Source organism: Hordeum vulgare, chromosome 5H (genome assembly GCF_904849725.1).
Source record: "Hordeum vulgare subsp. vulgare chromosome 5H, MorexV3_pseudomolecules_assembly, whole genome shotgun sequence".
Lineage (NCBI taxonomy): Eukaryota > Viridiplantae > Streptophyta > Magnoliopsida > Poales > Poaceae > Hordeum > Hordeum vulgare.
In genome coordinates, this window is record NC_058522.1 from 246,683,885 (window position 1) to 246,693,453 (window position 9,569).

Consider the following 9,569-nt stretch of genomic DNA (forward strand, 5'->3'; position numbering starts at 1 on the left):
TTTTATTCCTTGTGTTTCCTCCCAACAAGCTCTTTCTTTATAGCCATTAAGATAAGCTTGAGATTTTATTGATGCTCACATGCACTACAAGAAATCTGTTAATCCATGACAGACTTATTATTTTGTCAAAATCATGACGGATCACGACCGTCACAATTGACATTATGATAACGACGTTAACATCCGGACACATCATCACCTGACATGGCATGCAACATGTATCTGACATGGCGGCCCATGTGATGATCAGCCCAATATTTCAACACGTATAGTAATGGGCCAATTAGGATCTCAGCCCACTAAATTCAACTATTGGCCATCTTGTATTAAGCGTAATTATTTTTACACCCCATTAGGGCCCGTCCGTCTTTTGCCAATACGGTTTAATCTGTATGAGAATACCACTATTTTGTGCTACAAAAATAGTAGGCTACTAATTTTGATTAGGTAACACATTTTGATACAATGTATTCTTTAACATTTCTTCTCATATCTAATAGAAGACAAATTACAAAAACAAACATTACAACCAGGAACATAAGCCAAATGGATCCTTGCAAAAAAAAAATACAAACAAGCACCAAACGCCCCCTGCCATGACTGGTCGTCCGCTCCAACATTGTAATGCTTGTTCAGGTGCACCACAACCCATGCTCCAAATATTATAGGGGAACATGGTCATCCAGATCTGTGATGCAACAACATAGCAGCAGCCTACAAAAAATGGTCCTTTAGAATCTAAAAACACCAAATCATAATCATCGATAGTAATCATAATTTAAACAAAGTAGTGTACACAAAAAAGTTGCATATAAGTATTTATTACCAAAGTTAGGGCGACATAATTGATATGCAGTGAAATACAGATGTAGTTTGTGTCAAGCATAAAAATTAAAATTATGTTAGAATTTGTTCATTAGTGATTTATCATTTATTTTCTCCCCTATAAATGGTACAAATGATCTTTTCTCTACAGTGATATGGAAAAGTTGAAGCAACTATATACTTACTGTCCCTCCTAGTAAGTGATAATTATACTTACATGTCAATAGGTAAGGTGTTCTTTCCTCTCTTTTCTAAGTACCACCTACCCTAAAGGAGATGCTCAAATAGACGGAAGTTACAATCCACACTAGCAGACCAAAGGCGCGGCGGCAAGAGCCTATGGTGCATGTAGGTTGTCTTTTGTTTCCTGCTGAATGTATTAATATACTGACCTTTTCTACTTCATTCTACCGTACATAAATGAACATTCAGTAAATACAGTGCCTAAATGTATTTTAGTATACTAATACATTTGTTAGCTCGATTTAGACATGTGTCCATAGAAGGTCTGCATTGTTGGTCTTTGAGAGAACTAGTTGTATAGTTTGGAATGGAAGAGAAATTGCGAACAAGAATAAAAAAGAGGGAAAGTCGGAATCAGAAAGATGAATAACTATTTTCTTCTAATGCATAATTCTAATTGAGTAGCCATATGCACCAATTGAAAATAAGTTAACTGGGAATAAATGTTGAACTTACAATTAGTGGATAAATCACTATTGTCCAGCGCTTTCAATGTGCAAGAGGGCCCGTATTTTATTTTCCGTGTTCTCTGTTCTTGAGTGCTCCAATGAAGGTTCTTGAGAGCTGCAAGGATGGGTATTTATTTTAACCTGCAAAGAAGATTACTCCATCAGTTTTACACTTCTGAAGGCATATGACCATGAGAAATTCAATTAGACTAAAAACACTATGATATTAGTGGATTTGGATGGATTGTTTCGCATTTAACAGAGAAGCGAGACAGAAGGAGTAGAAAATATCATTGAGAAACAAAATAAAGGTCTGACAAAGCTCACCAACAGAAGATCATATCAAGTAATGTTCATTATAGACATGATTAATATGGATGTGCATACAAAGCAAGAAACATGATTAATATGAATGTATAAACACAAGTATGAATATCACTCAATCAAGCACATATATGTAGCAAAGTATATACTCTTACATGGAAAATATCTACAGGACCAAAGATAGCATATTTTTACGTTCCCATCAGAGAACTGTAGGATAATCCAAACGTGGGCTAGCTCGTTGAGTCCGGTTAGGATTATTGAAAGGTGATCAAGCTTGTCGGTAATTAGTTTAGGAAGTGATCAGCGCTGCCGTGTCATTAGATTAGATAAGCAAATTTGTGTCCGGCCAAGTGTAGTACGTGTCCTAATTCGAGTACTAGTATTTGGACTTGTATGGGAGTCCGGCTAGGATTGTGTGGCCGGGCCGTACTAGTTTGAGTTTAGATGTGTCCAGAGTTAGCACGAATAGGTTTACGAACCTTTTGTACCTGTTGGGTGTGTATATATACACAGGGCATAATTGTCTTGCTATTGCACATTCGTAATATTCTTGTGGCAGTGATCTGAAAAAGGGAAACATTCTCTATTAGCTTTGCTACTGCCTAGAAGTTGGCACACTACCAAGACATTTACTCAAACCTCAAATGACACCGACAAAGTAATCTCATACCAATTTCCCCATTTAGCGTACAATGAAAAAAGTGCAACACTTGAGAATAATACGACGACCCCTAAAATGTTGGCAGGTGCAACACTTGAGAATAATACGCCTGTGCGTGAGATCCCAATACGCCTCTACGACAAATCCCACAGCCAACATCCAGCAATGGAATCCAAGCAAGAATATAAAAGTGTACCCTAAAATACATCTAGAACTCAAGTACAAGCAGGCCATTTGCTGAGCTGCACTCACCATCTCACGAAATCAATGTGACTGGTGTCATCGTTGAGTGTGAAGGAAACATCTGTGTTCCGCTCCGCCTTGCCACTGACCATCCCCACCAGACTGACCTGCAGATCCCCCAACCCAAATAATAAAGTGTATAATAACGCAATACCTGCAAACAAATAGACCAGGAGAAGCGTGTGGGGATTGGGTGACTCCTCGCTCATGTTGAATCACCGCTGGATGGAGTTGGATCTGTGTCCACTACCGGATGGAGGTGGATCTGTGCCCCCCGCCAGATGTAGCTGGATCCATGCCCGTCGCCGGCTACCTTGGGGACTTTAAAATCCAGCAGTTAGTAGCGCCGCCACCCCTTCCACCTCAGTTCGAGGGGTAGCACTGGGCCGCTGTGTGAGCGCGATCTGAATGGGGAGGGGCATGGCGTGGGCTAGACGGGGAGCATCCGCTGTGTGTAGATGGGGAGGCGCCCGGTGCAGGATAGATGAGGAGGCGCCCGACATGGGGTGGTTCAGCGCCGTCGTCGCCGCCGGTGCAGATTTGGAGCAACGCGAGGAGGATAGGTAGAGTGGTGGTGGCTGATGGTTCTTACAGGAGGATATGGGAGAAGGGAAGGGGAATTAGGGTTAAAAGGGCGGTCTTGAAAATTTTGACTCCCCGCGCTAGCGACTCAAAATTTTCTTTCTCGCGCGCACACTTTGTTAGTTTTGATCTATGTTTTTCTATATTGTTGATTACATCTCACAGGTGGGCCACACACATGACGCATCAGCAAGAGTCATCCGTGACGGTATAATATTATATAAACAAAAAAACGCTAGACAAAACTAGACCGAGGTGATTGATCCATGACAGTTTCCACCACGACACCTACTATCCGTCATACTATAGCTACCATTATGGATCCCTTTTGCATCTTCCTAATCTGCGACGGTTTCCATGATGGTTAAGGCAAACGTCACCCGAAATCCGTCATGGATTAACAGATTTCTTGTAGTGATGAAAGATAGTAGTTCAAACACAAAGAGAGAAGAATGTAGCATAAGACAAACAAATTTAATTCTAACATACTTCCCATGCATAGGCATTTCATAAGCAAACAAATTATCACGACTAGAAATATCTACCATGTGCATGGAAGAAGAAAGAAACAGTAGCAACCTCAACATGAAGAGAGATAATTTAGTAACATGAATATTTCTATAACCATATTACCGTCTCTCGTAATAACTACATGTAGGATCATATTCAAATTCAACAATATAGCTATCACATAAAATATTCTCCTCATGAACCACATGCATAAAATTTGTATAATCTTCAAAGGTAGTGGGATTAACATTAACTGAAGTAATGACCTCTCCAAACCCACTTTTATCAAAAAAATCAAGAGATAGATAATTCTCCGAAATATTGGGATCATTACTATCTAAAGTTGACAGTCTTCCAAACCCACCTTCAATATTATTGCAAACATTATTATCAATGTCATCTTCAACATGAGGATTACATAAATTTTCAAGATAATAAGAAGCATCACCCCAATCATGCTCATTACAATGTGTAGTGGAAATGAAAATTTGTCCATCCCCAATCTTGTATTTTTCATATTATTATCCCAATTGACATTAATAGAATTTATAAACATCATCACAATCATGATTTTCATTCAAGGAGATATCATGAATCACTTTATAAATTTCTTCTTTTAACATTTCATCACAATATTTAGATTCGTAGTTTTCAAGCAACACTTCAAAAAAATAATCAAGAGCACTCAACTCACTAGCAACTTGGTCAGGGTAATTAGATCTTCCGAAAAGATTAGCAAGTGGATGAGGATCCATATGTCTTTACTTTTCCTATTTATTTTTCTGTTTTCGAGTGCTGACATGAAGGGAGTAGAAACAAGCAAGCAAGAAAAAGGCAAATAGAAAGACGGCAAAAGGAAATTTTTTTGAAGTGGGGGAGAGGAAAACGAGAGGCAAATGGCAAGTAATGTAATTGTAAGGAGATGAGAATTGTGTGTAGGAACCTGATAGATCTTGACATGATCTTCCCCGCAACAGTGCCATAAATATTGACTACTCGTAGGAGAGTCGGTTTCCCTCCAAGCTTAAATGGTGATGTAGCACAGGGACAACAAGTATTTCCCTTAGTTAAGAAACCAAGGTATTAATCTAGTAGGAAGATACACAAGACTATGTAAGCAACACCTGCACGCAAATAGCAAATCCTCGCAACCCAATGCGTGGAGGGGTTGTCAATCTATTTTAGGTTAAGTAAGGATAAATTGATAGATGCAAATAAGAGTGATAGCAAATAGAGCGCATCAATGTATTTTTGTGTTTTTTGATAATATAGAGCTGAAAAAGAGCAAATAAAGTAGAAAAGCAAATAGAAAAGTAAAGATTGCAAAATATATGATGTGAAGTAGACCGGGGGGTCGTAGGTTTCACTAGTGGCTTCTATCGAGAAAATAGCAAGCGGTGGGTAGAAAAATTACTGTTGGGCAATTGATAAAAGAGAAAATAATTATGATGATATTCAAGGAAATGATCATGTATATAGGCATCACGTCCAAAATAAGTAGACCGAATTTTGCCTGCATCTACTTCTATTACTCCACACATCAACCTCTATACATAATGCATCTAGTGTACTGAGTTCGTAGAGAAATGAAGTAATGCCTTAAGAACGATGACATGATGTAGACAAGATATATTCATGTAGGAATAGATCCCATCGTTTTATCCTTTATAGAAATGATACATGCGTGTCATGTTTCTTTCTGTCATTGAGATTGAGCTCCGCAAGATCGAACCCATCACAAAGTACCTCTTCCCATTGCAATATAAAAGATCAAGTTGGACACACAAAAACCAAATATCAGAGAAGAAATACAAGCCTATAATAATCAAGCATGAATATTTTTTCATAGATCTGATCATAAACTCACAATTCATCGGATCCCAACAAACACACCGCACAAGAAAGAGTTATATCATATGGATCTCCAAGAGACGATTGTATTGAGAAACAAAACGAGAAAGAAATCCATGTAGCTACTGCCTACGGACCCGTACGGCTGATATAAACTACTCATGCGTCATCGGAGGAGCACCAATGAGGACGGTGAACCCCTCCGTGATCGTATTCCTCTCTGGAACGGGTTGTAGATTTGATTTCGTGGCTGTGGAACTTGCGGCGACTGAAACGATTTTTCATCGACTCCTCTAGGGTTTTCAGAATATTGGGGTATTCATAGAGCTCAGAGGCGGTAGAGAAGCTTCCTGAGGGTCCCACAAGACACCAGGCCGCGACACGGGCCTCTAGCGCGCCCTGATGTCTAGTGGCCCCCATGGGACTTGTCTGCTCCTCATTCTTGGTTCCCAAGTTTCCTTGTGGTCCAAAAAAATATTTGTAAAGTTTTGTTGCAATTGGACCTCATCTCATATGGATTTTCTTTGAGGGAAAAAAACAGAAAAAATAGCAAGTTGCACTAGTCACTATGTCAATAGGTTAGTCCCAAAATGATATAAAATTGCTATAAAATGATTATAAAACATACAAGAATAATAGTAAACATCATGGAACAATAAAAAATTATAGATATGTTGGAGACGTATCACCAAGCCATGTGCTAACTGCATTTATTCAAGAAGAAAATTGGAAAGTTGAGAAGGCCAAAAGGGCGAGAAAAGCACAGACTCAGAAAGAAAAATTTCTTAAGGACAACATTCTATCACTGACCCGTGAACAACTCATCTCCACACAAACTGAGATCAAAAACCTCAGTGAAGAATTCAGTAGCTATCATGCGGACTTGAAGGGTGCAAAGGTCAGATTCGTTAATGTGGCCTCCAAAGCTACAAGTGACCACAACACCAGGGCTGCAGTTCAAATGCAGCCACAAATTCCTCAAGCCAGCACCTCTGCTCAACTGCCAGCTGAAACTATCAGGGCTGCAGAAATTCAAGCGCTCGATGAATCTGCAACTAAAGAACCTTCCACGCGAGCTGAAGAAAATGTTGGACCTGAAGAAACTGTTATTGCCTGGATCACTGCAACAACCATGCCTGAAGAATATGCCCCGACACCGAAGTCTTCAAAAATGAAGAAAGTGACCCTTCCTTGTGCATTAGAAGGGAAGAAAACCAAGGCCGCTGAAAAGGAAGCAACTAAGAAGAGAAAGGCATCAACAAGCTTTGAGTCCTCAGAGGCCAAACGCTGGACGACTTTGAGAAGTTCCTCAACTACACCTATTGACGCCAGTTCTATCAACACGGTACCCTCTTACGAGATTGTGCCATTTGGTGTCGAACCCGTCATACCAAAAGGGGATGAAGAAATGTAAGATACTCGGTCTGCTACTTCCATAGAACAGGTCGATGAAGAAATTGAAGCGGAACCAAATCCTTCAACTCCTCAAGACTTATCTCCTCCGCCTCAGCACATAACAGAGGAAGGCGGTGAAAAAGATGATGAAGTGGACATTAGCTGCACAACTGTAGTGATCAATGACGACTATTGGGAAGAAGCTCATCCCAACTCACTAATGGCAACTCCACTTCCACAAAATCCTCAGTCCCCTGCAGTTATTGAAGAAATTCGTACAGGGTCTGATGACAAACACACTACAATGAAGTCTATCATGGAGAATGAATCAGTTGCATTAGCTAAAGAAACTATTAATCAAACTGCCACTAAGAATACTGTTGGACCAGAAATTGGGGAATCTGCAAAGCATATTCCTCGTACTAAAGAAAATTTGACTCAAGAAATTCCTCCTCCTCAAGGTGAGGACACTGCTGATGAACCTCATGTTCAACACCCTCAGTCTGCGTTGGTCATGGCTTACATTCCTCAGATAGAAGAACTCCAAAGACTTGTGGGCCAGTTCAAGCCAAATCTTCAACCAAAACTCTTCAGCCATACAGTGGTTCAAAAAGGACAAAATTCAAGAAGCAGGGATTCTTTGATGAACGACATTATTTCATCAGTGCAAATCCGTATGACTCCAAAATAATGAGGCACAAGATATTCTGGACTAGTACATAGATGAATTACAATGGTGTTGCGCTCTTTGACAAGAACAAGCTTTTTCAACATCAACAAATTCCTCATACAAACATGGAAAACATTCCATGCTTCGGGCCTGTCCTCAGGTTTTGTTTGATGCTGGCCTACTGTCATTCTGCATGGACATCTGCAACTGGAATGAAGAACTTATTCTTCAATTCTATGTGACTTTGCATCGTTCAGGTGAAGCATCAGATGTAAACACTTGGGTTCTGGACTGGCTGACTGAAGACACTCACTACACAACCCCTGCCATGGAGTTACCTTGTGCAGTCCCAGTACCAATTCCCTCGAAAAGAGCCATATGCCTCTATGATGAACCTGAGCTGCCATATCACCTGATGCAAGTGTTGATGAAGCCTTTGGCTCATGGCAAGCCATGAAGTACCACATTCCTCGTCAAAGAATTGATCTTTGTGCCCAGGTGAGTATACACATCTTGGACAAAACCATTAGACCCATTCGGGGCCACAACGCTAAAGAAGAAGACGTTGTGGGAATCAGGAAGAATCTGCTATTCAACATTATCCATGGGATTCCAATAAATCTTCACGGTTTCTTCATGACGGTTTGGCCAACTCTGCTATGTCACCTTTTGATCTGAAGCCTTATGCGCCATGAATTATGAAATTCATCAGTGTAGATTCTCAATTCCTTACAATGCTGATTTTCATAATCACTTCAGCGACTTGCCTCCACTCAAAGTCATCAAACAAACCTTCAAGCAGATTGAAGGAAAGGGCAAATGAGTGATTGATGAGGGATCTCTTCCCCTTGATGTACAATTTTGCAAGGCTGCATCCTACTCCACAAATGATGATACTGCATCACAAGACTCAGCTACAAAAGCCTCAGCTAAAGCTCCTCGTGAGTTTGCCCCGCGCGTGATGACTGACCGTGAGCTTCTGATTAGTCTTCATCAAAAGGTTGATTGCAATCACAAGTGGGTAATCATCAGTTTGGAGCCATTGTGCGTGATATAAATGCGACGCAAAATGTGGTGACGAAAAACAACTATTATCTTCATGAACTCACTCAAATGGAATTTCAGCAAGATTTTGATTGGTCCTGGCCGCCCAAGAAGAAATTCAAGAAAGTTCCAGTTCATCACTTGGTGGCTAGTTCATATTCTTCGTCGCACAGAACTGATGAAGATGAAGATCTTGATGACATTGTTGTCGATCCAATCACAAAGAACGAGCCCAACAACGTTGATGCTCCTCCTCCACCAACAAGTTGATATTCTTCAGGGGCGTTTTCCCTCAGTTTCATCCCATTTTGTCACTTGATGAGAAATGGGGAAAATCTGAGTTAGTCTTCAAGCAGGTCTACCTTGTGGGCTATGAACTATATTTTCAAGGTGCAACTCTCGTTCTTCTGAAGTGCTTGGTTGTATGAGTTGTAAACTTATGCCCGTTGGTGGTTTGACTCTTTCGAACCATTTTCTTTGCAAGTTTATTCCTCAAGTTGATTAATGCACGCATGTTGAAATTCATCAGACACCACTTTCCATCATGCATTTAAATTTACTCATGATATATGTCAAATCCTTGCATGGATGACAAGATATAGGGGGATATCTCCATGGTATAAAACTACAATGTGCACTTCCAGTCCACTACAAATTCCTCAAATATGCACATCTTCAGGGGGAGCTTCTCTATATCTTGCTGTCAAATTCCTCAAACACTGTACTTACACTTCATATAATTTTCCCCATTGAAAACTTAACCTATTTT

The 9,569-nt window shown here is 40.2% G+C and overlaps 1 long non-coding RNA gene across 2 annotated transcripts; it reads right to left on the bottom strand.

Moving 5' to 3' along the window:
- Positions 1-423: 423 nt before the first annotated feature.
- On the bottom strand, positions 424-3,351 carry LOC123395500. Of its 2 annotated transcripts, none has more exons than XR_006609772.1 (4): positions 2,758-3,351; positions 2,333-2,407; positions 1,525-1,658; positions 424-714 (listed from the first exon to the last, which is right to left on the bottom strand). It is a non-coding gene; the product is annotated as an uncharacterized LOC123395500 (long non-coding RNA). The 2 variants fall into 2 exon arrangements; XR_006609771.1 differs by having other exon boundaries at positions 2,324-2,407.
- Positions 3,352-9,569: the final 6,218 nt, after the last annotated feature.